Raw genomic sequence first — 27,139 nt, forward strand, 5'->3', positions numbered from 1 at the left:
GATCCACCAATGTGAACTCAGAGGCAGTCTACGTCCTCTAGGTCACTTCTGCTTCCGTGCAAATGGAAGGCAGGCCCGGAGCAAGGGGAGCTCTGATGAGAAGCCTACACTTTCAGGTCCTGGGGTGTCTGTGGAGGGAAGTGGTGGGGGAAGGCAGAAGGGGAGCACAGCGAGTTGGGAGGGAAGAGGCAGGATTGCAGAGATCAAAAATGAAGCAAACACCACGCGAAGGTAAGCGACAAGTTAACTACCACTGACCCTCCCACACAGGCCACCCCGGAGTGTCGTCCCCATGCGGCGGCATCACAGACCTTTGCTAGAAATGCAGATTCTCAATATCTGTAAGTCAGGTCATTACGCTGTCCACCTCAAACCTACACGGTGCCTATATCAAGGATATTGCAATAAGACCAAAAGCAAAAAAGAAATACAGACACTCGGGCCCCACTCCAGACCAATGACATCAAAAATACCTCTGGGGATGGGTCCTGTACATCTGTATGGTAGCTCTCAGGGGATTCTGATGCAGCCTTGAGAACCAGCAGCTATCTTTACAGAGAATTCTGGAAGAAGGGTGACACAAAACCAAGGATCTCCCTGAGAAACTTTCCTTCCCTGAGGATTAAGAAGGAGCCACTGTTTTATCACAGCCCCAGAGCAAAAATCAAGATCTCAGTTTTAATTTGAGCTATATTCACCACTATGAATGAATGAGTGAACGAATGAAAAAAGGAAGGAAGGAGAGCACGTGTGTGGGACTAATCTATGCAGGGCCTGTTTTAGCTGCTCAGGAATGGGGGCAAACGTCAGATGTGAACTTCAGACAGAGCAGGGTAGGCCTGCAGTGCATGGGATGCGAAAGCCACTCAGCCTGGCCTCTAGGGAGCTCTGGATCCTCAAAGCCACCTCTCCAGCGAATGGCATTCACCAAGTTGTCACTCACGGAAAGGGTGCTGTGGGATGTTCTCCAAGTCGAGCCCCGGGGCCAGGGTTTCTGGTGGTCCTGGACACCCTCGTGGGCTCTGCAAATTTCCCTGCTGCTCCTGGGCAGTTTGTGTGCCACTAGGGGTCAGGAAGGATAACCCTGAGGGAAGCCAGCCCCGAAGAAGCCCCTACCGGCCTCAGAACCAGAGCCCTGTCTCCTGCAGTCTGTCTCTTAACGGGACCCTCGGATGGAGACGGAAAAAACCGAACAGAGATCCTTCTACAGCCTAGGGCGGCTGCCCCTCACGGGTCCTGTTTCAGGTGGCCCTGTGGAAGGAGCAGTCGCTGTCCTTAGGTAAAGGAACATTTTAATATTCAGTAAAGTGGGGAGGTGGGGAAGGGGTGGCCCAGGGGACTGACAGGTTCCATGCTGGAAGCAGCTTCTCTCTTAAAAATAAAATTCACTTGGCCATCCCGATTGTTACGTTATATACGATTTCAGCAGGGACGCGAGCGTTACCTCGGAGGACAGGGTGCTTGCTTACCAAACTCAACTGCATAAGTCAGATTAAATTAACTGTTTGAAATACGAACCAGTGGAAAGATGGACAGATTTTCTGGAACCTGCTAGATAAAACCATCCATGGGGCCCTACTCTTCTTCCTCTATCTCTCCACAGGGCTCTTGGCTTCTTCGGAGGGTGAAGTCTGGCTTCTAAACTTCTCTGTCGGTCAGGAAGACCATGAAGAAGCGGGCTCTGCTCCTTGCAGCTCTTCTCCCGGGAGTGAGTCTTACTGACAGGATCGAAGCCAAGTCACAGCAGCCACATGGCAGTCATTTGCTGCCTTCCGAGGGGGAGGGGGTGGCCCAGGGGGTGCGGCCCTGTCCCTCTCTCCAGGCTCCAGGTGAGCTCGTCTTTTCCTAAACTGGCCACCTGGCCACCGGGACCTGCTATTTTGTAATCTTCTTGCCCACCTTAGCAGAAACATGCATGGTTCCCTGCTCGGCCCGAGGAAGCCGGTGAGAACGAGGTGGGTGGCCACAGGACCCTAACTCACTAAGGGATAGTCAAGTCAGAGGACACACTGGGCGCTGTCACCCACCCCCAGGGCATAAAAGGCTCCACCAGGATCTACAAGCAGAAGATGTCTCCCTGCAGGAGCCTGAATTTAGAAGCCCCCACCCTACCCCACCCTGAGATCCATCCAGCTGGCTTATCAGGAAAGGGTAGGGAGAGGGCTCCCTCCACATCACACCTTGACTGAGCAATTTAAAAACAGAAAGGGAGACTATTGCTATAATAGAAAATAGGATTTAAATAAGGGTATGTCAGAAGTCTGGTGTACATCCAACTCCATGCCTTTCAGAGCACCTCCTTCCCTAATCATGAGGGGGCATTAACCCTCTGTGACATAAACTCTGCGCTGGAAAATGTGTTAGGCACCTTACAGATAGGTGATCCTCCCCCAACTCCTATAAGGCAATAAGGAGGGTTTTTTGTTTTTTTTTTTTTTTTTTTTTTTTGCCAGCTATTAAGCAGTCCCTAAGGGGCAGGGGCAGGATCCTAGACTGGGGTTGTCAGACTCCAAAATTCTTAACACTTTGCTCTGCACCACAAGGACGATCATGGAGAAACCATTCAGAGAAGGGCAATGAGCACAGGGAACCCAAGTCAGGGGGAAAACAAGAAATGGCTGAAGGAACTAGAGATGTTCAGCCCAACAAAGAGAAAAACGGGAGACACCTTGAAGGCCTTGCACGTGGCGGGTTGGGGGGTGATGGGACTGGTGGGGGAGATACACACTCTTCTCATGTGTCCACTACAGCGAGAATAACATTTGTATAAAGCAGCAGGTCCGGGATCCGCATGATCCTTTACACCAGAGCTCTGAACAACCAGCACTGCCCACAGAATGAGGCCTCCCTAACGTAATGAGCTTGCTGTCCCCCGGAAGTATGCAAGCAGAGGCTGAATAACCACTTCAGTTTTGCAGCGGGTGGGAGACTGCATCAGATCACCCTTTTGACTTTCCGATTCTGTACATCCAAGGGGATGGTCCCCTTCTACTAATTCTGTGAGATTCAGAAGCAGGCACTTAAAGAGCACGAGATGCGGAGTCTTCAGTCTTGGGCTGGAAGCTCAGCTTGCCACCCACGGGGCAACCTGCTGGTCCCTGAACCTCACATCCGGAAAAGGGAGCTAGTGATACTGCTCTCGCGGTGCAGAAGTCAATCGGAGGAGTATTTACGAAGACCCTCTTCAGGGGATACTGCGCCCGCCAGTATCATCGAGGTTACATCATTTGGCTCCACACTGCAGTTTACCCAGCCCCTGGGCCAACTGCCCCCCAACTTCTAGATTCATCCACCAGCCTCATCTACTGCCAACGCTTTGAGGGCAGGGGTCAGTTTGATGATCTTTAAAAATTTCCATTCCAGTCCCAGAGTCTAGCAATACAGTGCAGCTGATCACGCCTGCAATCTAACGACAAGGGGCAGACCGGCCGCTGCCCGCTCCCTGGTCATGCCGTACGGAGAGCCGGGAATAAAAGCCCTCCAGCTTCAGTTCGCTGCTAAAACCAATCCTGGGCAGCTCGAGTTTGCTTAACCGAGGAAGCTGGCACTGCTGGCTCCCCCTACCCCGGACCTGGCTTGCTCCTGCCCAGGTTTCAGCACCTCTTCCTTTCCAGCAGTGGAACCTGAAGGCAGGGCAGCTCACACCCAGCCACTCGCCCCTCTGCAGTGGGTCTGGGCGCCTGTAATCACATTTACAGCCTGGAGGAGGTGGAGGCCGGAGTAAAGTTCAGTAGCCGTTTTGCAGAGAGTTTTAGGCAATATCCTGCAACTCTTTCACAGGCCTGAGGTTGTGGGGCTGGCCTTCCAGACCCGCCGGGGGAAAGGAGCTGCAGAAACAGGATTCTCCACTTTTCCTGGAGGAGGAGCTGGATGCAAGCTAGGCACCCCCAGGGCAGGTGGGGCAACATCGGATCTGGGCTTCAAACTCCCAGAATCCCAGGCTGGTTCAGGAGGACACCCCTTCTAAAGCCAGAATTCCTTTGTGGGAGACACACTGTTGTTCGAAATGCTTCTGCCCAGACCGCTCAGAGGAGGCAATGGGGGGAGATCACATCTTTCCTCGCCTGCTGGAAAAGTGGTCGGCTGTGGTCAGAGGTTCACATGGGGGACCAGTCCACTACAGCCCATCAGCTGAGAGTGACTGCACTGGGGGAGCCTACTGCCCACGGTCCCAGGCTCCGGGGAGCTCCACGGCCTGCCCTTCATGCCCTCTAACGGGTGACCTCTTCCCCTCGGTTTCGGCCTCGAAGGAAAGTATTCACCACTGTATGAAGGAAAACAAATACTTTGAGATATAAGTGGGTGATAAGTGTTTATCACCAGCCAACCAATCAAAAACAGCACACAGATGGTGTTTTCTTAAAGCACGCTGAGCCCCAAACCAAAAGCTACTTGGGGGCAGGACGGGGGCGCTGGGAAGGAAGGTGCCCCATGGGGCCAGTCCCCAGCCCCAGCCCTAATGAGCTGACCATGCGGCCCTGGAGGAAGTCCGAGGCACATGGACTCTCGGCGTTTCGGCCCTGCCCCAGCAGGAGGGTGATTAGTTCCCAACAGCTGCACACCCTGGGGTGGCCCCCACACAAAGGGCTGAGCCCCACAGCCCAGCAGGGTCCGAAACAAGCATCAAGTGCCCAAAGCACGCGGTTCGTTTGCGTCCCACAGAGTGCACGCAAGGCACTGCCCGTGCCCGGGCTCTCTAGTGTGGGTTCACACGAACCTTTTGCAAGCCCCTTAACTTCCCTCCTAAGTGACAAAGAACAGGAAGGAAGATCTCAAAGAGGGAGAGATGAACGCCAGTTGAATGAGCACTCAGCCAGCAGCACAAATGAGCCTAAGAGGAGAAATCAAAGAAACGGTACCGGCCTGTAGGCCTCGCTGGCAGGTCAGGGCACAGGGCGTGCACGGCCATTCCGCACAGCTGCTCAGCCCAACAACCGCCTGGCGCTTCCATCAGGTCCCCATGGCTTAGACAGCCCCACAGGGAAAACCTGGAATACAAAGTTTAGAGACCCCAGCTCATGCCCAATTAACTTAAGCAACGTATAACACAAATATCCCCAGTCGAGTGGGGATTTCAGTTGAAAAAAGTCTGGCCTCTACCGATATTTTGACACAGAATCACTTTAGTGTGCTGTGAAACCACGTCCTGTTTCTCCAGCAGGGTTCTTCGGCCCACTTGCAATCATAAAGCTGAGGCTCCCTCGCTCACCTACCTCATTTTATTTGAATGCCTGTGATAAAGGCACCCTCGTGTTGTTCAAAAAGAACATCCCAACTCTTTCCTTTTATCTTCCCTTAACAGTTTGCCATCCAGTGATAGGAGGGGCCTTGCCTCCAACAGTCCACCCTTTTATCTCCCACTGACCACGCAACAACATGAAGCCAAGGGCTGGATTTCCTGCAGCTCCCTTCGAGGGGCTGTTTGACTTGTTTAAAATATTACTGGCCTCCAGAACCTTGGAACAATGCCTGAGCAACACCTACCCAGCATCCATTTCAGCTCCAACTTTCAAAGCCTCCAAGTCCAATATACCAGCACTCCTCGTGCTTCTGTGTGGGAGGCTTAATGCTTCCAAGAGACAGAACTCACTTTCCAGGCTCACATATTGTATTTGCTTCTTCTCTGCAGCAAATCTAAGAGCCATCTTCATCGGAGTCCAGGAACCCTAGATGCTACTTACAGCAGCTCAAGTTAAGATCTGAGTTTACACTGTTATTATTATTATTATTATTATTATTCAGTGGCATTTAATACCATGCTTTAGCCACTGAAACACAGAGCAGTGTGCCACATGCTTCCTTCCATAAGCCTGGAACGCACTGGACCCCTGGCCTGTAGAGTGAGGACAGGCCATGACCTCTGAGGTCCTTCCAGTCCTAACTGTGTATGAGGCTCAGCTCTGCTGCAAGGCCTAGGTCCCAGCTCAAAAACACTTCCACCTGCCACTCAATGCTACGAGCATTCCTGTGGACCTCCATGGCTGGCAGTGGCAGCAAACTCCCATTTCGTAGCGGATCGAGGCAGTTATGGGACCGTGTGCCACCTATGGGACGGGACAGCCAGAAGGAGTTCAACCATCAGAGCACAGAGGACCCTGACGCCTTGCCATTCAAGGCCACGAGCTCCATTTTCTTGGCATCACACCAGCCTATGTGAGGTTAATGCATTCAGAGAGTGATAAGATCGGATGTTTAAAAACAGTACACCAGAGTTCCTGGAGTATAGGAAAAATCTTTACGAAGTCAAATAACAAAAAGAAAAACTTCCTTGCCCAAGTACCCCTTAGCCCCTCATGATCTCCGAGGTAAAAGGGTTGGGTGTGGGGGGGGCAGGGGAGGAAGGCGGGGGAGTGATGACAGTTTAAGCAAGGCCACAGAGAGAACGGTGGCCAATGAGTGATGGAAGCCAGACTATAAGTTAAATTTGCAACACAAATTTCTATGCCATCACTCCAAGACAGAGCCAGTATTTTTAGGATCGCTCTTTACGAGGCCCAGATAATAAACAAGTGTGTGCCGAGACCAGATCAGCCACGCCATCCCCATGCAAAATGCAGGAGGTTGCACTCTGTGTGGCCCCACGGGCCAAACAGCAGGCACTCCGCAATGTCGTCCCTTTCCTCCCAGCCATGAAGTCAGAACAACCTGTACAGACAAAGAAAAGCTAGAACTTGCGAAACGAGGGCATCCACCGCGCTCACTGAATCTGCCCCAGGAAACTTTCTCAGAGACCTTTCAGATGCTTCATTATGATTCTGGTAAGAGAACACCATCCCCTACACCCAGGCACGCACATGTTCACACAAACCCAATTTCATGCTCTGCTGGCCCCACGACTACAACGCAGAAGTCAAAATAGAGCTCCAGAGAGCAGGCCCGGTTACTTAACAGATTTGGAATTGTAACTGACACTTTTCCATAAACTCTACTAGAGGCCAGTGACATCCTGGCATGTTCCCAATCTGGAAACAGAGTTTTCCTAAGGCAGGGGGTGGGGAGAAAGGTCTAAGAGATTATACAATTTGCTACCTGACTACAGGAAAAATCCTGTTTGCCAGAAAGACAGAGATGGGAGGGGGGACCCTCCTTGTCTCTCTATTCCTTGTAGTTAACCCCTAATGTTATGCTCTGGCCAAGGCAAAAATCATCCTTTTAGGACGTCACCCACAAGAAGCTACTAATTGTGATTTTTTTTTTTTTTTTTTTTTTACCCTATCGGCCAAGATTCATTCAACGGGATCAGAGTTGTAATTCCAGTTCTATCTGACATAAAGATCTTGAAAGTATCATGCTACTGGTACGAGTCATGTATTCTGTACAACGCAAATTTATAGGCAAACGTGATTAGTTCATATTAGGCAAATGCTCCTTTAGTTTTCTTTCTAGCCTGCAGAAAGAGAAAACCTAGGGACACATTAATCTGTCAAAGTTGCCAGGCTCAGAACTTTCATAGCTTCTCTGTACTTACCATTTCTGGGGCTTCGGCCACCAGACAGGTTCCACTTTAAAAAATTAAGTCTCCTTAGTCTCCTGGGGTTTGACTCCCAGGTCCCTTGCTGCTTTCAGCGTACTCATGCCAAAGTCGACGAGAGGGCACAAAAAAATGTCCGTTCTCTGCGAGCAGTTAAAATTCATTGTTGAAGATGTTCTATACTATTTCTGTGCCCTAGACATAGGGTGAGATTTGGTATCGATGTAAAAACCCGAAGTAAGTAGGATGGTGGTCATTCTGACATTAGCCTAGTAGCATCCCAGATGTGAGAACCACCAGGAGCTGTAAGAGCCACCAGCCTTGAGATCGAGGAGACAGGGCACAAGGAGATAAATTGCAATCCAAGGGAAAAACGAATCAGGAGCCAAACACTTTAGGGCCGCAAGGTGTCCGAGGCGTTAAGTCATCAAGTGTGGAGGGCAGTAGGGCAGAAGCATCCCTGAGCTTTCAGAACACAGGGTGTTCCGGTTACAAGAAAATGCGTAGAGACCACAGAGGTACCTCTGGCTCGTACACGGTGTCACGGAAGCACTGGCTGCTACATGCCTAAATGTTCACCCTTCTCAAGCGAAATAAGGAAAACCAGACGGTTTGCTGAGATACTCACAATGCTGAATTCATTCTTTCCTTTCGTTCAGGTGCCTCCTTTTAAAACGAGACGATAAGGGGGCGCCTGGGTGGCTAAGTGGTTGAGTGTCTGCCTTTGACTTAGGTCCTGAGATCGAGTCCCACATCGGGCTCCCTGCATGGAGCCTGCTTCTCCCTCTGCCTGGCTCTCTCTCTTTCTGTGTCTCTCATGAATAAATAAAATCTTAAAAAAAAAAAAAAAAGATAAAGATAGTAGATGGTGGAAACTGGTTATTAATGGTTATTTGCGTAACTGCAAAAGTTTTGCCTTGAGTCTCTGGTCCCGGCAAACAAAACTCTTGGGAACCATCAAACTATATACCGGTGCCATCAATCGAAAGGAGGGAGAGTAGAGTAGGGCAAGGGGCAAAGATGGGGTGGCAAAACCATGCTGGCATCAAGGTTCCGTCTACGGGGCGAAGGGACTTCATTCTGCGATAACCCACTGCAAGTCCACTCCCCCTTTTAAAAAAAACAAATCCTGAGATGAAATAATCAGATCCATATTTTTAAAAGCTCTCGGCAGCAGTTTAAGAAACGGACAATTAGAGGCACATAACCCAGTTAGGAGGCCACTGCCATGCAGTCTAAGGGAGAGATAGGAGGAGCACAGGGGTCCAGGAAGACATCACCGAAGGACGGACCTAGCCATGGAGTGAGGCAGGGACAAGGCAAACGCTGGGCTTCCCGCACTGGCGACCAAGGGGGTAGTAAGGCAATGAACAGAGTCGCAGAGGAATCTCCCAGTACAAGGAGAGAGCATGAAGGCAGGACAGCAGGAAGGGACTGGCTATCCAACAGCAGCAGCAGGATTAAGAGAAAAGTTCTGTTCGAGAGAAAACCTAACATGTCCATAGCCAGAAAGGGAGCAGATGGGGAAAAAGAAGGTTCCGGAGGAGGTGGCAACGGAGGGTAAGGGGACTGCCAGGCCCAAGAAGATGAAACATCCGCACTTGAATGGAACACATAACATATGTAGCCGTGTAAATAGAAGTATTCATTGTCAAATGGTCTCCGCTAATCAACACTGACATAAGCTGCTGGTGTCGGGGGAAGTGCATAAAGAGCCTTAACTCCCAGGTTACAAGTCCACACAAAACTGTACCACATGTAAAACAAGAGGAAGACAAAACCCCCGCTCCTCTCTCCTTCCAAGAGCCCATCGAATAAAACTCACCTGTGAGATACTGCGGAAAAACATTTTACGGAGTTGATAGGATGGAGAGCAGTGATGCCCAGGTGACTGTTCTCCAACAGCGAGGCCCAATATGGTAACCGCCACCGAGCACTTGAACGGAGACGACCGTGACTGAGGAACTTCATTTTTAAATTTTACTGAAGTTTAATTTAAATTTAAATAGCCACATGTGGCTACCAGCTGTTGGGACTGGACAGCGTAGGTTTATGGTATTTTTTTTTTCCCCCTCCAGTAATCTTGGGTTACTAGATTACTGTCCCTCATTTGTTTGCTTCCTGGGGTTTGTAAGTCCTAGAGCAGGAATAAGGAAGACCTGGTATGTGGTGTTACCTGCAGGCATGAGAAGGGAGTGAGCTGATCCCAGAAGTAATACACTTTTGCTAAGAGTCTTCATTCTTCCCAGTGTTTATCAGAGTTTCAATGCATAAAGGGAAATCACCCATGAAACCAACAACAGAGGGACATTTCCGAAGCCAGATGGACTTCTTCTCGGTGACTCATTACTGCCCTGCCCCATCTACCCCAAACCTGCTCAGACCTGGTCCCATCTCTAACGTGAAGGCCAATGTGTACACACACGATGAAATGGTTACAAAATGAGATCAAGTTTAAAGAGCAAGTTAGTACACTGGGGCATTCTAGGTTATGATCACGGATTTATGACAAAGTCTGGAAGATGCAACTGGAAAGGAGATATGGGAAAATGGTGATTTTTTAAAAATAAAGGTATAATTTGGGCACCTGGGTGGCTCAGTCAAGCGTCTGCCTTCGGTTCAGGTCACGATCCCAGGGTCCTGGGATCGAGTCCTGCATCAGGCTCCCTGCTCTCCCGCGTCTCGCTCTGCCTCTGCCTGCCGCTCCGCCCTGCTTGTGCACGCTGTCAAATAAATAAATAAAATCTAAATAAAATAAAGGTATACTTTAGGATCACTGTAAACTTGATTTTTATAGTTTAAAAAGAATTTTTTTAATAAACAAAAAAAGAAAATAGACAGCATTCCTTCTTAAGGTATGAAAGTGTTCCCCTGCCTCCCTCCCCTAAATTTATATATCTTTAGTCATAGCCCAGGGCCTGGCACACAGCAGGCACTTCAGTAATTCATCAGTTGCATATGACACCCAGAGCTCATCACATCACATGCCCTACAAGGGTATTCATTTCGTGGGGACGAGTCCATAAATTTGATCAGATTTTCAAATGTTCCTTTATCTGGTGAAGATGAGATCATTCATGTAATACATGGTAGTGTCTTAATAAGAGTCAGTGAAATCAATTCTGCAAGTGATCTCCCAATGCCTACTACAAATAGTTAATTTTTTTAAAGATTTATTTATTCATGAGAGACAGAGAGAGAGAGAGGCAGAGACACTAGGCAGAGGGAGAAGCAGGCCCGGTGCAGGGAGCCCGATGTGGGACTCGACCCCGGGTCTCCAGGATCAGGGCCAGGCAGGTACTAAACTGCTGAGCCACCCAGGGATCCCCCAGGGATCCCCCAACAGTTAACAATTTTAGAAGAGAATTCATTCTACAGAAAGGGGGTGGGGAGCAATCGTGGTGATTCCCATTTTTTTTTTTTAATTTTTTTATTTATGATAGTCACACAGAGAGAGAGAGAGATCAGACACAGGCAGAGGGAGAAGCAGGCTCCATGCACCGGGGACGTGGGATTCGATCCCGGGTCTCCAGGATAGCGCCTTGGGCCAAAGGCAGGCGCCAAACCGCTGCGCCACCCAGGGATCCCCGTGATTCCCATTTCTCTCGCTGCATTAACATGGTTTTGTTCTGCAACCCCCCTCCCCACCCCCACAGTTACTCCAGGAATAGCTGCTGGAATCAAGCTAGTTCCCTGATGCTATTATGTTAAAACTTTCTGAGTGCACATTACCACCCCTCAACGCCATCAAAGGCACGGGGGAGGTTTTCTGTAAGATCCATGGAGAGGTGTAAATGTGGCCCAAACACTAGCAATTCCTGGGACGCTCAAAGGGGTCCCAGAATAGAGGGTGGTCTCGGGGAGGATGTTTGTCTTGCAATTAACAAAAGGTAATGGCATTAGTGAGCCTTTTAAATAGAAGCCAAGAATTAAAACCGAGTCCCCTCTATGCACCAAATAGTCCGTACTTAAATTGCAATGCATACATAAAATAAAGTGGCTATAAACGCAAGGATTATATCAACTATAAAATTCAAGAGTCACAAGCAGGGGAGTGGGAAAAGTGACTGACAAATGGTCTGGGGCGAGGGAGCTGGCCTGCTCCTTGTTTCCTCCTGTAGCCCCTGAAGGTAAAAACTAACCAAGTTTGCTCCTGGTCTTCAAACCATCGGAGGTTAACAACGAAACGAAACAAATTTGTCTGAACAACAACAACAAAATGAACCAATGGGCACTGCCATCACCCTTCAACCCATCTGGAGGGAAACCACACTCCACCCGAGGCCCCCAAATGCTGCGTGATGATAAAAATGTATTTGTGGGTCACCTCAATTGGTGACTATGGTTCTACCAGCAGACCTGGGGTGTGTGTGGGCGGGTGGGGGGTTGTTCTAGAAGCTTACCACCTAGGTGAGAGGAAAAAAGCAGCCACTATGAGAAGGTAAGAGAACTAAGCGTTGTCTATGCTGTACTAACTTTAATTCCAGGGGGGGAAACGCTGGCATGCGTGAGCAGAGGGGTGTGAGGGGTAGGAGAGACCCTGCAAGGAGCCCCCACATGCAGAAGGAACCCCGAGAAGCCCCGGAGCCAGGCCCTGCGGTCAGAGGGCGCGTGGGGGTGCAGTGCGGGGGGCAGGGGCTGCGGGGCCCGTGTAGGCAGAGAAGATGATGTCAGTTTTCAGAGAACCTGTTCGAACATGGAATGGGACTGCAGGGGAGGGAGGCCCGACTGGAAATGGGAACAAAGGAAACACAGAGGCAGGCTGGATATACAATGGAGGAGCAGGGGGCTGGGGGGTACGTCTCGCCACGGGCCACGTTTCCTGCCGCCCACCCTACCCTGGTGACTGGAAGAAGGTTTCCAGGGTGAAGGCGATGGGGCCAAGGGCTTTTTGAGACCCCTGGAAAGTGAAGAAATGACCAGGATCCGAAGGGCAGGTCTGGGTGCTAGGGGATTTAGCACAGAGGTGAGAGCTTGCACACGGGATCCGCCCCGCACGGAGAGGCGAGGCCTGTGCCAGGGGAGCCGCGAGGCAGAGAGGGTCCCACGTGGAACGTGAACACCCGGATTACGTGTGTAGACAAAGAGGGCTGGCACGAACAAGGTCCCCAGGAAGGAGCAGGGTGTGGTGTCCAAATAAATGTGAAAAGCAGCAGTGACGGCGCTGAACCCTTCAGAGCCTAGAAAGATCAGAGAGCACGAGCAAAACCATTGGGGGGGAAGGGAGTGCAAGGAAACTCACAGTTGGATGAGCTTCATCTTGAGCACACAGTAGGCACTCAAATATTTTTACTGATTAGTAATCTCAAGCAAACAGGCAGGGGGTCATATGCTGTGAGGAGGAGGAAGAAAAAAGGGGAATTGATGGTTTTAGGAGCAAAGGGCCCCAGGGAGCTGGTGGGAGGGAGCACAATGACAGATAAATAAAGGCCTCCCCAGCAGCCAGGCCAGCCTCTGCACCCCCCACCCCCAGGGACAGCCGGGGGACAATGACGCTGAACAGGGACAGGGACTGGTGGGGGGGGAGGGTGGCTCTCAGCTAGCTTAGGTATTTACAAGCATGTGATCATGATCTCAAGGCGCTCTGGAACAAGAATGGGCTCCAAGGAGCAGCAAGGCTGCTCCCTAGAACCCCGGCCCCCTATGCAAGGGGGAGACTGGCATCCTGTTTCCCACTCTGGACCACTGGCTAAAGAGAAGGAAGGAAAACCGTGCTATTTCGAACAGTGGCATCTTTTATTCCAGCCATTTGAGGCCAGCCTGCCAAGTGTCTTCCGACAGGTGCCCGATTCGCGCATGTGGCTGTGCCACTGAACGGTTAGACAAGTGGATTTTTACCTACAAACGCCAAGGGTACCACCAGGTCTCCGAGGGGAGAGAAAACATCTCCAAACGCCCAATCCCAAACAGGGTTCGTGACTCCCCCCGCCCCCCAGGCTGAACTTCCAATCCAGATGTGCCGCTCAGCCCAGAATGCAGCCAGGAGACCCTCACGGGACTCGCAGGAGGTGATTACGGGGCACTCATCCCTCCACCAGCATAGGGGTCCCCCATCCTTGTCCCAGGGTAAGCTGGTCTGGGCAAATCTGCGCACGGGGCCCTGTGATTCAATTAGCGTGAGTTCAGTTGCTCTTTTCAGGGCAGTTCTTTCTTCTTTTGTTTAGATCTGACTCCAGATTTACTTCAATTATCTACACCTCTGGTAGAGTACCTAAGAAAATTAAACCATCTAAAGTGAGAGAGTGAGAGAGTGAGAGAGAGAGAGGGGGAGGGAAGGAACGGGATCTTTAAAACAAAGTATGCAAAACAGCACCCCGCCCCCATCTCGGTTCTCTGAACATTACCAAACTCCTAGATACGCAACTGTTTCTCAAAGGAAAATTCTAGACTCTTAAGTCTGAATGTGAAAAACCCCGTGGTTAAGCCCCGGCTTGCAGAAAACTAAAAATTTCAGCAATTCTGGAATGAAATGCTATGTTCAGAGCTATACAAAGCGTCGCAGCTGTTCCCGGCCAACATGAAAACCGAAAGGGGTGATGCTATCTTTATGCTCTACCTAGACTCAAAGCTGGTACCGGCCTGGGCAGGGCTGCCAAGGAGCCGGCTCGGTTCCAGCCTGCCGAGCAGGGGAGACAAAGGAGGCAAGAAGTGCAGGGGCCAGCAGAGTACACCTCAACCAGACAAATAACAGACCCACCTGGAAGAGGAAAATGCAGTTAATCATTAACAACCTTTAAAGGATGCAAGGGCACAGAACCGCTAGGAAAACAGTTCTCAATGACATTTGGAAAATCCTTTTCCATCATCAGTTCAAGCTTCGAAAGGTCAGATGCGGCTACCACCTTCCTCAGTTTCCCCAAGTGGAAGGAGGAGAACCCTTTCATCAATTTTCTTGGGAAGGAACAACATGTTTTCTTGCTGGAAACTCAGGTCCTGGTCACAGGAGCTTAACGGAAAGCTCTTCAGACCACTTCCCAGAGTGAGGCCTCAGAGGAGCATCTCAGAGGGCAGAGGATGACAATGCCAAGGGACTGGAGAAGAATCTCTCCTGTGGCCCAAGCCTGCACACGGGTTAGCTGCAGAAGACCTTCTGGTGGAGTGACCGGGCCGCCTCACTCGGAGAAGGCTTGCCACCACTGGGTCCTGGCCCCCCGAGCCCCGTTCCGTCACTGTTCAGTTTTAACTGGCTGGGCACCTGCTACCCAGCCATGCATCCCCAGCAACCGGCCCCCGCCGCACACGTCAACCACCAACGACCGAAGCTGCCGGCGAGGGGGCTTCACACTTGGGAACTGCCACCGACATGCCACACTTCCTGCTGGGCCTGACAGACTGTCTCCAAGAAAAAGAGAAGGGCGGCCGCAGGGCCCGGGGGGTTACCACCCAGGGACCAGCCAGCAGAACTGCGCGGCAGTTAAGGAGTGGGCTCGCCAGCCACATTTCCTGGGTTCAAATCCCGCCTCTTCCGCTTGCCAGCCGTGGTAGGTGGCCTGACCTTGTGACACTGCCCGGAGCCGGTTACGGAGCCTCCCTCTGCCTCAGTCTCCTCCTCTGATGGTTGTCGAGAGGCACGTCCGACCTCTGAAGTGCTTTACTGCAGTCGGGGGCATCTACTGCAGACTCTCCAAGGGCTTGCTGTTGTCATACACGTGCACACCCCTGAGCATACGTTTCCTGCACAAACACACTAGCAAGGGCATGTCGGCACTTCAGGGCTGATTCACTAATTATCAGTTTAACAGGTGCCAAAGACATTCCGTTCATCCAGGGAATGGTCCTCAAACTTGAGCTTGAACCTACAGAGCTTCCTGTAGCTGGGGTCTGATCCACAAGGTCCGGAGTGGGGCCCCAGAACCTGCATTTCTAGCGAGTTCCCAGGCGGTGCTGATGCTGCGGGCCGGGGGACCACACCTGGGAGAGCCACTGCTCGGGTGGCACAGTTAAGTCCTTATATTCCACATCTCAGGCCTAAGCCTTACATAGTTTATTTCTGTGCACAGTAAGCTTTAAGGAGATCGAATAAGAGAGAGTGGCTAACACGCCCATGGCGAAGAAGTGTCCTGCTCAGAGAACAGCCATGTGCTCTTCCATGTCGCCTAGCACCCCAACTTCTCTGCGGGGCATGTGGCAGGCCACACCACAGGTTCTGGCCAATGGCCTGTGAGCCAACATGCCCTGCGTCACATCCAGGCTGAAGCTTTTTAACACTGCTGGGAGACCCTCTAGTTCTTTCCTCCCTCCGGCCGCCGGGAAGTATGTGTGACGGCAGGGCAGCTAAAAGATGAGCGCGGCCTGGATCCCTGCACCACGCCCTGGAAGGGAGCCACGCTAGGGAGCTGCTACACCTGCACCAATCTCCCAGGAACGAGAAGTGACGTTTCATGGGTTGAGCCACTGAGATTTTAAAGTTTCATACTTGAGCGCAGCAGAGCCTAACCCGAGACAAGTCATTATGAAAAGAACCTCCACACCAGTCTTATTAAGTACAACCTATCAAACACAGATGTGAAGTATTTTATAATAAAATCGGTTCACCGGGGTTTCTACCCTATTTTCATTCATTTCAATTCATTAAAATAGAGGAGGTTTTGTTTTATGTTTTTTTTTTTTTAACCTCCCATTTGGGATCTCTTTCTCACCAAATTTAAAAATTCTTCATTGCAACATGATTATGTAACAGTTGCCAACAATTTAGAAAGCTAACTACGCTAAGAAGTCCTGAAAATGTGAACAGTAAATACACTGAAGGATTCAGATCAAGAGCCCCATGAAACAAGTATGTGCACACTTACACTCCTGGAATCCCTTGATTCTAAAAGGCAGGCCAAGAGGAAAGGGTTTCAATTTTATTTATTAAATCATGTGTGAACTGATAATGTATTTCACCCAAATGGAAGAAGGTGATCTCTTTAAGGTAAAAGCATCACCATTTAACCACAAAACAACTCTTAAAAAAAAAAAAAAAAAAGAAAGAAAGAAAAAAAAGATGCAATTTCTAGTCAACCTAGGAAAACGTGCAATTTAACAGGCAGGTAATGAGTAATGAGCTGCCCACAATATACTACCTTCTGGGAAATGCGGAATCAAACGTCATAAAAATTATCATCTCCTACTAAAGATGCCAGACACACAGCCAAAAAGAAGCGTCACACGCAGCTCGACTACAAGAGCTAAAACATTTAAGAAATACATGAACTTAAAAAAAAAATTGGGGAAAGAGAATTTAAAAATATGTAATAGAATCACATAAGCCCTTGCTGGTACAAAGAGCAAAACAGCACCTCTCTCGAGGGTCCTCTGTGAGGACAAGTTCAAAGGTGGGGGGACTTCTGGTTAGAATCCTCCCTCGCTCTTTCTACAGAGAGGAGAGCAACCCCTCTGGGTATATGCACACACACATTTTAAAACTCATCCCGAAGGAGCTCAGTGGCTCTCTGCTCCCCACTTAGCACAGGCTAAGCTGGAGATGAACAGATCCTGCTACTTTTGGCTTCTCAAGTTCTGAGGCCCCTAGAGTGCCTCATTCTCGGGGTGTGGCACATTCCATCTCTTTAGGTACTTCCATGTGGCCAAAATGGAGAGGAAAAAAAAAAAAGGAGGTAAACACTCATGTAATTTATTTGGTCACATAACTGGGCTACTGTAAAATCAGAATCGAAAATAATAAAAACGCCCCAACATTCAAAGCTATTCAGCAAACTCTTTTTTTTTTTTTTTTTTTTGGTGAATGGATTTCTTTTTCTCTTTCCATTCTTTGAGGAGATCTGAAAAAGTCATTTTAAAATAACCTGAAAACTTAGACATCTCTCTAGAAAAAAAAAATCATATGACATATTACGTTTAAGACATTAGAAAAACCAACAGTCTCATATATACCCCCCAAAACAGGGTTACTTCTTCACTTTTCATTAAGGAGCCAACACTGGAGGACACTCTCTCAAGACACTGGAGAGAATAGGAATAATGTGTCGTTGGATAACAGGTGGATTTATTAATGATCATCACAGAACTAAAGGAAGTCAGCATCCCATCTTGCTAGTACTGTCCCGGAAGACCCCAGGAAACGCCCTAGAACTGATTTTATGATGCTGCCACTATGTCCTCAAATCAGAGTTACTGTGTGTGCATCTATAAGAGAAACAGAATAGAATATCCACATTTAGAAAATGAAAACCATATAAAAGCGATCGCATGGGACTTTTGTAGTCTAACTCGCTCAGTTTATTTCTCCTAGGGTTCATAAACACTATGCTTCATATAGCCAAAAGGCCCTTTCCATTTACTTCTGCCCAGAGAGGTTTGTGGTTGCAGACTTCTACACGTTGTCCCCGCGTGAGGAATTTATTTGCTTAACAAGACGGTCCTCCCAATCCTGCTGCCCCAGGCTGGGGGCCACCTTCCCCTGAATGCAGGGAACCACAGTGGGCTCAGCAGCAGAGCTGCCTCCCTCTGCTCTCACTGTGGCTGCCTCTCCAGCTGGCACCCCAAGAAATCTTAGGCTATAAAATGCCGTGTGCAACTTTTACATACACCCAGGCCATGACCCGAACCACTCTTGGCTAGACGACTCCCCAACCAGCACATCCCGCGTGCCCTGCAGGTCCCTCTCGTGGGCTGGGAGACTGCTGCTTGCTGCTCCCAGGGTGGGGGCTGGGGGTGCTGGTTTGCTGATCATATGACTGCTCAAATCCCTCGGATAAAAGCAGGCATTGTCCACTTTTCCTTGAAATCTCAAAATCCTAGATAAGACCAGCAATCAAGTAACATTTCAATTCCCCAACAACCTTAAATCAATTGATCAAATTCTTCTCTTTGGGTCTCCCCAACCACCCCCCACCCAAGCCTTATAAATAACTCGATGGCCAATAAAAGCCATTTTAGTCAGCTTTTAAAGCAGACCCCCAGTGTTTACTTTCAATAAAAGATTAGGATTATGGGGGGGGGGGAGCTTTAAGACAAACAATGAAGGTTATGGACTGAGATGCTAGTAAGTGCCCCAATTTCTGTTATGCCATTAAAGTGCTCTGGAGGCATCACGATACTTATTAAGTGACAACTGTCCCCTTCCTTCTTCACGGTCAGCCTCCAGCCCCACAGAAGAGTTCTGTGAGCCTGCGATTCATGGAGGCTGATCTCCAGGCAGCCAGCAGCTGTTCCAATCTATGCCTGGGTGTTTCCCTCCCCAGCACCTCCAGCTCCATCATCCCAATCTCTCAACAGTTGTCCTTGAGGCCCGCCCACTCGGGGGATGCTGTGAGCCCATCATCTCCAAGTAAGCCTCGCAAGGTATGTCTGGGTGGCTTCACAGGTTCTATCACACAGAAGAAGAGGCAAGCCCTTCTACCCTGTGCCCCACAGCGGTCCTGAGCTGTTCCCCACCCCAAAAAGTCAGCACCAAGACCTGCTCCTTGCTTCCTAGGAAGTAACGGTTTTTATTACTTTTCCATCTGCTGTCAGAGCCTGACATCCAGAGAACTCATTCTTATTATTCTCAGTTCGTGTACATTTATTTCCCTTCCCTGACAGGAGTCACAAACGTCTACCCAGAAGAGAATATTTTCCACCTTCAGCACGGCAATCAAGAGGCAGAGTTTCCAGGGACACTCTGAAGACCAAATTACAAAACTAATTACATTTTCAAAGGTAATAATTTCTCTTAGCAAAATTAAAAAATCATGAAACTGACCGGATTCAGAAGCAGAGAAGTTTATACCAACCTCAGTCAGGTTAACTGCATTACAGCACATCTAAATGCACAAGACTAAAACAGATATACTACTATTAGAAGCTAATTTAAATGTACTTAGGAGTGTGATTATTAAAATTGAGACCCTGGCAACATGCCACATGCAGATAAAAATCAAAATGCTTGAGAACCATTACTAGGTATTAGCTGCGGGGGTGGGGGGGGGGCTTTCAATTCTGGGATTTCCATGAAAATGTCCCCCAAATTCTTTCTTAACAATGCCAATGCCAGGAGAGATTTTTTGGTCTACCACCATGGGGTGCCACGGTAGTCTCCATCTGCAAAATGGAGCTGTGGAGAGGAAGGAAATCAACAAATAATCTAAAAGATGAAATAATCGCTGGCAAGTGAGCATTTAGTTTTTCAAATTAGGAGACTGCTGCTCCTGGCCAAAAAAGTCATGCAGACGCTACTCCAAGTGACATGATCAATTCTGAGCACAGACATGACCTGTGGAAGACTAATGAATAAAACAAAGGCAAACTCATAAAAATGGACAAAAAAGTGATTGGAGCTCCTTTTTAAAGAGACTATGTAGGTGTCCCCCCAGGCACTTAGGACAGCTCAGGTACCCACCAGATAGAGGGTCTTTTAAAAATCCAGGACCTAGGGGTGGCTCAGCAGTTTAGCGCCTGCCTTTGGCCCGGGGTGTGGTCCTGGAGACTTGGGATCGGGTCCCACATCGGGCTCCTGAATGGAGCCTGATTCTCCTTCTGCCTGTGTCCCTGCCTCTCTGAGTGTGTGTGTGTCTCTAATGAATGAATAAATAAACAAAATCTTAAAAAAAAAAATATCCAGGACATTTTCTCTATTATTCCAGCTAAAAATACAAAAGAACAACCACTCACATTAGGAATACAGATGAACAACGTAGTCACAGTACTTGGACATCATCTGATTCTGTTAATGTATCTCTCCCCCTTCCCACATTCGGGCAAAATAAATACTATTTTAGTATATCCATGAATATACTAGAAGATTAATTCTAACACTTCATGTTAACTCATAAAGCAGCTGCGCATCGCTACGGGGGGTTGTGGGGGGGTAGTATTCAGAAATTAATTTTCCATATAAAACTCCTGGTGTAAATCACTCTGAAGTATCTTTCAAACTTCCCCATCTCCTTAAGCAGAGCATGGTGAATCAACGCATGATTAATCTAACTCTTCTGGACGATGACTCAGGATCATTACAGTGAACAACCATTACACAAGGTGCCTTCGGAAACTAGTGTAACATCCCTCCTATTTCAATTCTGCTTCTACCACACGGCCTCAGTCAGCCATGCTCTCCTTCAACTGAAATTTTTATTGAGATCATTGTGGATGTACGCGTCGTCGTAAGAAGCAACAGAGAGGACTCTCCTCTGTTTACGAAGCCCAGCGTGACCCAGCCATGCTGTTGGACTTCTTCTGCCCCTTTGCTGGTATTCTTCTTTCCTGGTGCTAGCAATACATCCTTCCTTCCAATGGCTTCCCCCACACACACACCCAAGCACCAACTCTGGCCTCTAATTTGTTCTTGACTTGAAAATGGGAGAAAATGGGAGACAGGGTGTTCTGGGCCATATTTACATTAGGAATAAATGATGCTATGGTGCAGGCCTAGAGGATCATCATGATTCAAGGGTAGGAGTGTTAGTACCAAGCCTTCCTACACCCGCATGGCTTTGAAAGTTTCATTTTGCATAGCATCCTCCCTCCCCAAACACACACACCCTGCTTGTTCTCCCTCACTCATAAGCTGAGTATTTTGGACTTAATGTCAAATAAGGGACGCCTGGATGGCTTAGTGGATAAGCATCTGCCTTTGGTTCAGGTTGTGAACCCAGGGTGCTAGGATCGAGTCCCGCATCGGGTTCCCCCCAGGGAGCCTGCTTCTCCATCTGCCAATGTCTCTGCCTCTCTCTGTGTCTCTCATGAATTAAAAAAAAAAAAAAAAAAAAAAAATTCAAATAAGTGACCTCCACATAAGGGATATATTACTGAATATTTTGGACTTAATGTCAAATAAGGGACGTCTGGGTGGCTTAGTGGATGAGCATCTGCCTTTGGTTCAGGTTGTGAACCCAGGGTCCTGGAATCGAGTCCCGCATCAGGCTCCCCCCCCAGGGAGCCTGCTTCTCCACCTGCCAATGTCTCTGCCTCTCTCTGTGTCTCTCATGAATTTAAAAAAAAAAAAAATCAAATAAGTGACCTCCACATAAGGGATACATTACTTTTAAGTCAACTGAATACTAGCTAGCTAATCAAGTGCTGTTTCCCTATGGCCAACTGGTACTCTGGCAAAACCTGTGTCTTACTCTGAACACAATCTACCAAGCACAGTTAATAGTTTGAAATAAATACACATAGCCTTAAAAAAATTTAAAAAAATTTTTCTGGACTCACTGATATTTTTTTAAGGAAGTTTTAATTTATCAGTCACTTGTCCTACTTGGAACAATTCAATTATGTAAGTTGAAGGAATAAAGTTCTAAAAAAAGATTTGATAAAGAGCATAATGAATGTGCTTTAGAGACTTCAGTAAATAAGAAAACTGTCACTTTGTTCCTCTACTGCATTAGGAACTTCTCAAACAAAGAGGCTTGATGGAGACAGACAGAAAGGGGCTTATCAGCTTAAGAAACGGGAAGGATGGTACAATTAACTGTCACACGGGCAGATATAATTCACTGTGATGAGGCCAATGACAGAAAACAAGGCAAAGAAAGTGCCCATCTTGTCTCTTTCCACATGAGACCCAAATATTTCCAGCATTGCAAAACACCATTCTTTCCAGGGCTATCTATACATGTGGCCCGGGAAGAAAAGCAATAGCCTTTGGAAGGAAGGACAAGAGAATAAGAGGAAAAGGAAGAGGTCTCTTTATCTGAACCACAAATGCCTCCCACTGCTCACTTCGACAAGCTGAAGGGCTGTATCCTAGGTATGCCAAGGGGGGGGGGGGGGGGGTGAGCAAAACAAAAAAAGAGACCCACTGCATTTCTCCCTTATTGCCGTCTCCTCTGTGCTCTGCTCCACAGACCCTGCCAAGTGGAGAGCCGCTGCCATGAGCTCTGCAGAGAAGTGTGTGCTCTGCCCTGGCGATCGGAGCGTGCAGCAGCGTCACAAACACAGGAGCACAGCTCAGGGAGGATCCAGAAAGGAAACCGGGGTGCACAAAAGCACCTTCTCCTCTGCCCCCGCCCCCCGCCCCAGCAACACGTTACGGAGGATGGGCTCCCCTCGCGCGCGGTGCTAAAAGATGCTCCAAAAACAAACAGCTGAAGACCGGGGACCGTAAAACACAAAACGTGTGTGGTGTTAAAGATACGAAGAAAAGCCAGGTTTTTATCCTGAAACAGATGTACGAAGAGAATTCAGTTTCTCCTCACATGACAGGGCAGTTTCTTTAGTTTTCAGAGTGCCAGACGCACCAGGATCAGAAACATGTTTCAAACAGTGTGAAGAAGGAAGAAAGCTCCCTTCCTCCTCCCTCCAAATAAGAAAAAAAAAAAAAAAGAAAGAAAGAAAAGAAAAAGCCATGACACACCAGAAATAGCCTGAGCCTGCTTCTAAGTGCCCGAGGATCTGTGCATTAGGAGCGGTTCCCCTGCGATGCGTGTTATAGTGAGCTGCAGCATGACTATATATGGTATGTTTACGGAGGGCTCACATACAAACACCACGCAGAACTTATATCAGACCAGAACGGGCCTTTCGAGAGCTCGGCTTCTCCGCATTTATGGCCACAAGCTATCCCATCCCGAGTCCAAGCAAACTTCAGATGCTCCAAGGAGCAATGTCTCATGACTTCCTGGCACTCAGAGCCCAGGGACTCTCCCTCACTGCCCTCCACATCTCCACTCCGACCTCGCCCCCCCAGCCCCCCTCGCCCCCCACAGGCCGCCCACCCCGCAGTCCCACAGAGGCGTAAATGCACGCAGAAGAATGTCTCTGCTGAATGGGGCCTATGTTACATGGCGAAGGGCACAGACAAGCGGGCCATCGATTTCTCGAGAAACAGCTGGCATGGCTGAGGCCTCTCCCACAAGCTCCTCATCTCCAGAAAGTATTTTCATCACATCAAATGTTCTGCCCTGGAGAGGGAAAGCCAGACACTGAAGTGGGGAGGGGTTGGGGGGAATAGGGGATCATCTGAGGATGTTTTAGAGTCCTGGGAGAGGAAAGGGAGAACAGGGGAGGAAAGAGAGAGAGAGAGAGAGAAAAAGAAGGAAGGAGGGAGGGAGGGAGGGAGGGAGGGGGAGAGGCTTCATCACTGGCTTTAACAGTCTTGCCCAACCTGTTCTGCGGTATGTACTGTTAACTCCTTTCTGGCAAAAGGATGCAAACAGCAACCCCTTTCTTCCCTCTTCTTTTCCCCACAACCATACTACAATTTAAGGCAGACATGCAGAGAAAAGTCCCAAAGAAAAAGGCTAAAGCCACTACTGACTGGATTGAAGCCCATATTTTTATCACATGGTGTGACGTCTTCACGACCAGCTCCTCTGGGGGCTGTCATCCCCCTGGATACTACCCAACTTTCCAGCCTTCTCCACCTCCTACTTCGCCTCCTCCCCTCAAAAATACAAAATATTGAGGTGGGCCCCTTGACAACCTGTGAGTGGACAGCTGGGGTGAGCGAGGCCCAGATGTCATGCACTTGAACAAAGCCTTGAAGAAGGAAGGAAGGAAGCATCACCTAGTTAAGATTTTTTCCTCTTCTTGTTTTTTGCTTGACATTAGGCATTTACAGGGTTAATCTGACAGCCTGCAGACCAGAAATTTACCTGCTTAGCAACAGAAGCATCAACTAAGCCACACTGGTTGTTTTGACACAGGAAAAGCAGTTTCTACCTGGTGAAAATACCTGGTGATGGTTCAAATGCCATTTGAAGCAACATACGTATTAATCATATGAGAAAGGCAGTCAAGAAACTACAGGGAGAAAAGTCCAATGAGGGTTTACCTAGCTTAAAGGTGCAGATCAAAACCAAGCTGGAAAATTGCAGGACAGCGAATGGAAAGTGCTCTAGAAGTTAAGGGAACTGCTCTTGAAAGCTCATTTTCCCCAGAACTTGTAACTGCTTAGCCTTTCCATCCACTGACCATAAGGACTCTTCAGGTGGCAGACTTAATCTTCACAAGGAGACAGATCTCCCCTCTCTAGATAGTGAGATGAAAAGGAAAGCATGAATCTCACAAAACATTACCATGCTTTTTCCCCTAGACACTTTTGTGGGTCTCAATTCTAACAAAAACACCAATTCGATCCTGGGCCTCTATAACCTCTTCGAAAGGCAACAACTAAATATATTCCTCGAAACCTAAATGTCTACTTTAAAATTCAACTACAGAAGGCTGCTTCATATTCAGCAAATGACTTTCATTTTTGGAAGCTCCAGGATGCAGAGGCTTGTGGACTGCATTGCTGTAGGATGTTTGCTATTTTAACAGAAATCTGTCTCAGCCAGCCAGAGCAGGGCCTAACAGCAGTCAGAAGTAACAATTTGGCCCAGTTGTTAAATACGTAAAGCAAAGCAGAAAAACATGTAAATATACACTTTTAACGAAAATACAATTAAATAAAATGCAAAGAAGGCATACTGTCAACATAAGTATATACACGACATACATATGACACCTATATAATTATAAGGCCAAAGAATGCATATGTGAGAGAAAACAAAAATGAAAATTTTAACATTAATGGTATCTTTTTTGGATGGGACCCAGCTTCAAGAGGAGAAAAGAATGATAATTATTTGAAAAGATGATATTCAAATATTCTAAAAACCACACTATAGAGCTTGGTTTTGACAGCTTCTCTTAAATTCTAAACTGAAGGCAATCCCTGCTGACAAAGAGATTGTATATAAAGCTTAAAAACAAGGAAATAAGATGACCTAGGAAAAACCTAAACTTTCTAACTTCAAGGCAATTTAGAATAAAATTTCAAAGTGACATGGTCCTTTGAGATTATTTAAAAAAAAAAAAAACCATATATGCAAAACCACGCCACAAAAAGAACCTCCTCCTTTAATAAAGTAAAAAAACACTAGCACTTATTCAGAACCTCTATACTAACAGCCTGAGCAAAGTAAACCTTACTCCTGAAACTTACATTTGAAAAATATAAGTTGGGTCAAAGAAATGGTACTGTGGACAAAATGGTGGTATTTAAAGCAAAAATCTGGCTTATGCATGAAAAAAAAAAGACGAAAGAAAAGGGGGGGGGAGGCCACAGTGATGTACTCTGATCTCAGGCAGAGTGGGCTGCAAAGCCAGTTGTATCTAACAGTTGTGCTCGAAACAACAAATGGTGCATTCATGAACTGCGTAAGCAGAGGCTGTTCAGAGGCTGTAAAGTCTGCACACGAAATGATGAGCGGCCGACTTTCCTGTTGTTCCACAGTTAAAAGACTGAAGAAAGGACTGAATTCAGTTAGAGGCACAGGCTGTCCCTTCAGCTGTGGCAAAATGGGGACCAAGAGGGTCTAGATAAAGTACCATTTACTCTCTTCTAAAAGAGCTGGGCCTGATGATAATTGAGTAAACACTTCTACATAAGATAATCTACTAGAGCTGGGGGTGGGGGAAGACCGAGGAGAAACCAGACTGTACGTCCTCCCCCACCCTTTTTAAAGAAAATATTCAGCATCCCCAAAATCCACAGCCTCACACCACGGTATTAAAGGTCCACAGCCCTGTTCCCTGTGACATTACCTCTCCATGGCCTTAACAAAAGAAACATCTGGTACCAGCTACTCAGCATCCCCGATGATTGTCAGAGTGCCAAGTTCTTAAAAAATTAATTAGTAGCATTTACACCAGCCAGTGCAGATGGCCTATCAGGGTTCTAGCACAGGTACCACAATACCTGCCTTAATCGGAAATTCAGGGATGCAACAAGCCTGAGCATTAGATGGGAGAATTTCAAGGTTTACATATCATTTCCTAATTTCACTTTTTTTTTTTTTAAATTCCCAGTGGCTCAAACATATTCATTTGTCTCATCAGCCATAAATATAAAAGCAACGTGTTTATAAATACAGTTTTGAATGCTAATTACGAGGGCTGTTCATTAGAGTCCCCTGGAAGCTTTTCTCTTCTTAAGATTTTATTTATTTATTCATGAGAGAGAAGCAGAGACACAGGCAGAGGGAGAAGCAGGCTCCCTGTGAGGAGCCCAATGTGGGACTTGATCCTGGGACCCCAGGACCACGCCCTGAACTAAAGGCAGATGCTCAACCACTGAGCCACCCAGGTGTCCCCCAAGGAAGCTTTTCGAAAGGCCTCAAGCCCCAGCCTTACCACAGACCTGTTGGGGGTAGGCCCTAGCACTCCCAAGTCCCAGTGACCCCAGTGCATTAGGGAAAAGTTTTCCCTCCAGTTTAAGAATCACTGTTTTGGGGAGGCCGGTGACCCCGGGGTCCCAGGATCAAGTCCCACATCGGGCTCCCTGCATGGAGCCTGCTTCTCCCTCTGCCTGTGTCTCAGCCTCTGTCTCTCTCATGCATAAATAAATAAAATCTAAAGATAATAATTTTTTTAAAAATTCAGTTTTGGATGCTGCGGCCTAGCAAAGAGTGTCACCAAAGGTGACGCACCAAACATGAGACAGGTCACAAAGTAGTCTGAGCGATGTAAGTCACTAGGTACTCCATGTCACTGGGGCACGGGGGCGGCAGTGCCCCCGATCCGGTGAGCAGGCTTCACCCAGCCAAATGACAGAGGAACAGGCAGGGGCCATATGCATCATCCACTGTGCCAGCTCAGGGCACCTCAGTGGCAGGCGGCCTTCTGCCATCAAAAGTAGGGTTGATGGTCACCAAACCACCTGTTGTCCTCAGTGGTCATGCCCTTCAAGTCCAGAAAGAACATCAAGAAACTGCATCCCAGCTGAATGGCCTTGTTACTATCCACAGGCTGATTATG

The 27,139-nt window shown here is 48.2% G+C and overlaps 1 protein-coding gene across 9 annotated transcripts in view; it reads right to left on the minus strand.

Annotated features, from left to right (window-relative positions):
- The window catches only part of RREB1 (ras responsive element binding protein 1), a 132,089-nt gene that overhangs the window by 75,125 nt on the left and 29,825 nt on the right, over positions 1-27,139 (minus strand). The window contains exon 1 of one of the 9 annotated variants that reach the window (XM_072729180.1): positions 10,059-10,194. The exons of the other annotated variants lie outside the window; for them this stretch is intronic. The gene's annotated coding sequence lies outside the window, so the exon portion shown is untranslated. Of the gene's footprint in view, positions 1-10,058; positions 10,195-27,139 lie in introns of those variants that run through there. 9 annotated transcript variants of the gene reach the window in all.

This window comes from Vulpes vulpes, chromosome 12 (genome assembly GCF_048418805.1).
Source record: "Vulpes vulpes isolate BD-2025 chromosome 12, VulVul3, whole genome shotgun sequence".
In the NCBI taxonomy this organism is placed as follows: domain Eukaryota; kingdom Metazoa; phylum Chordata; class Mammalia; order Carnivora; family Canidae; genus Vulpes; species Vulpes vulpes.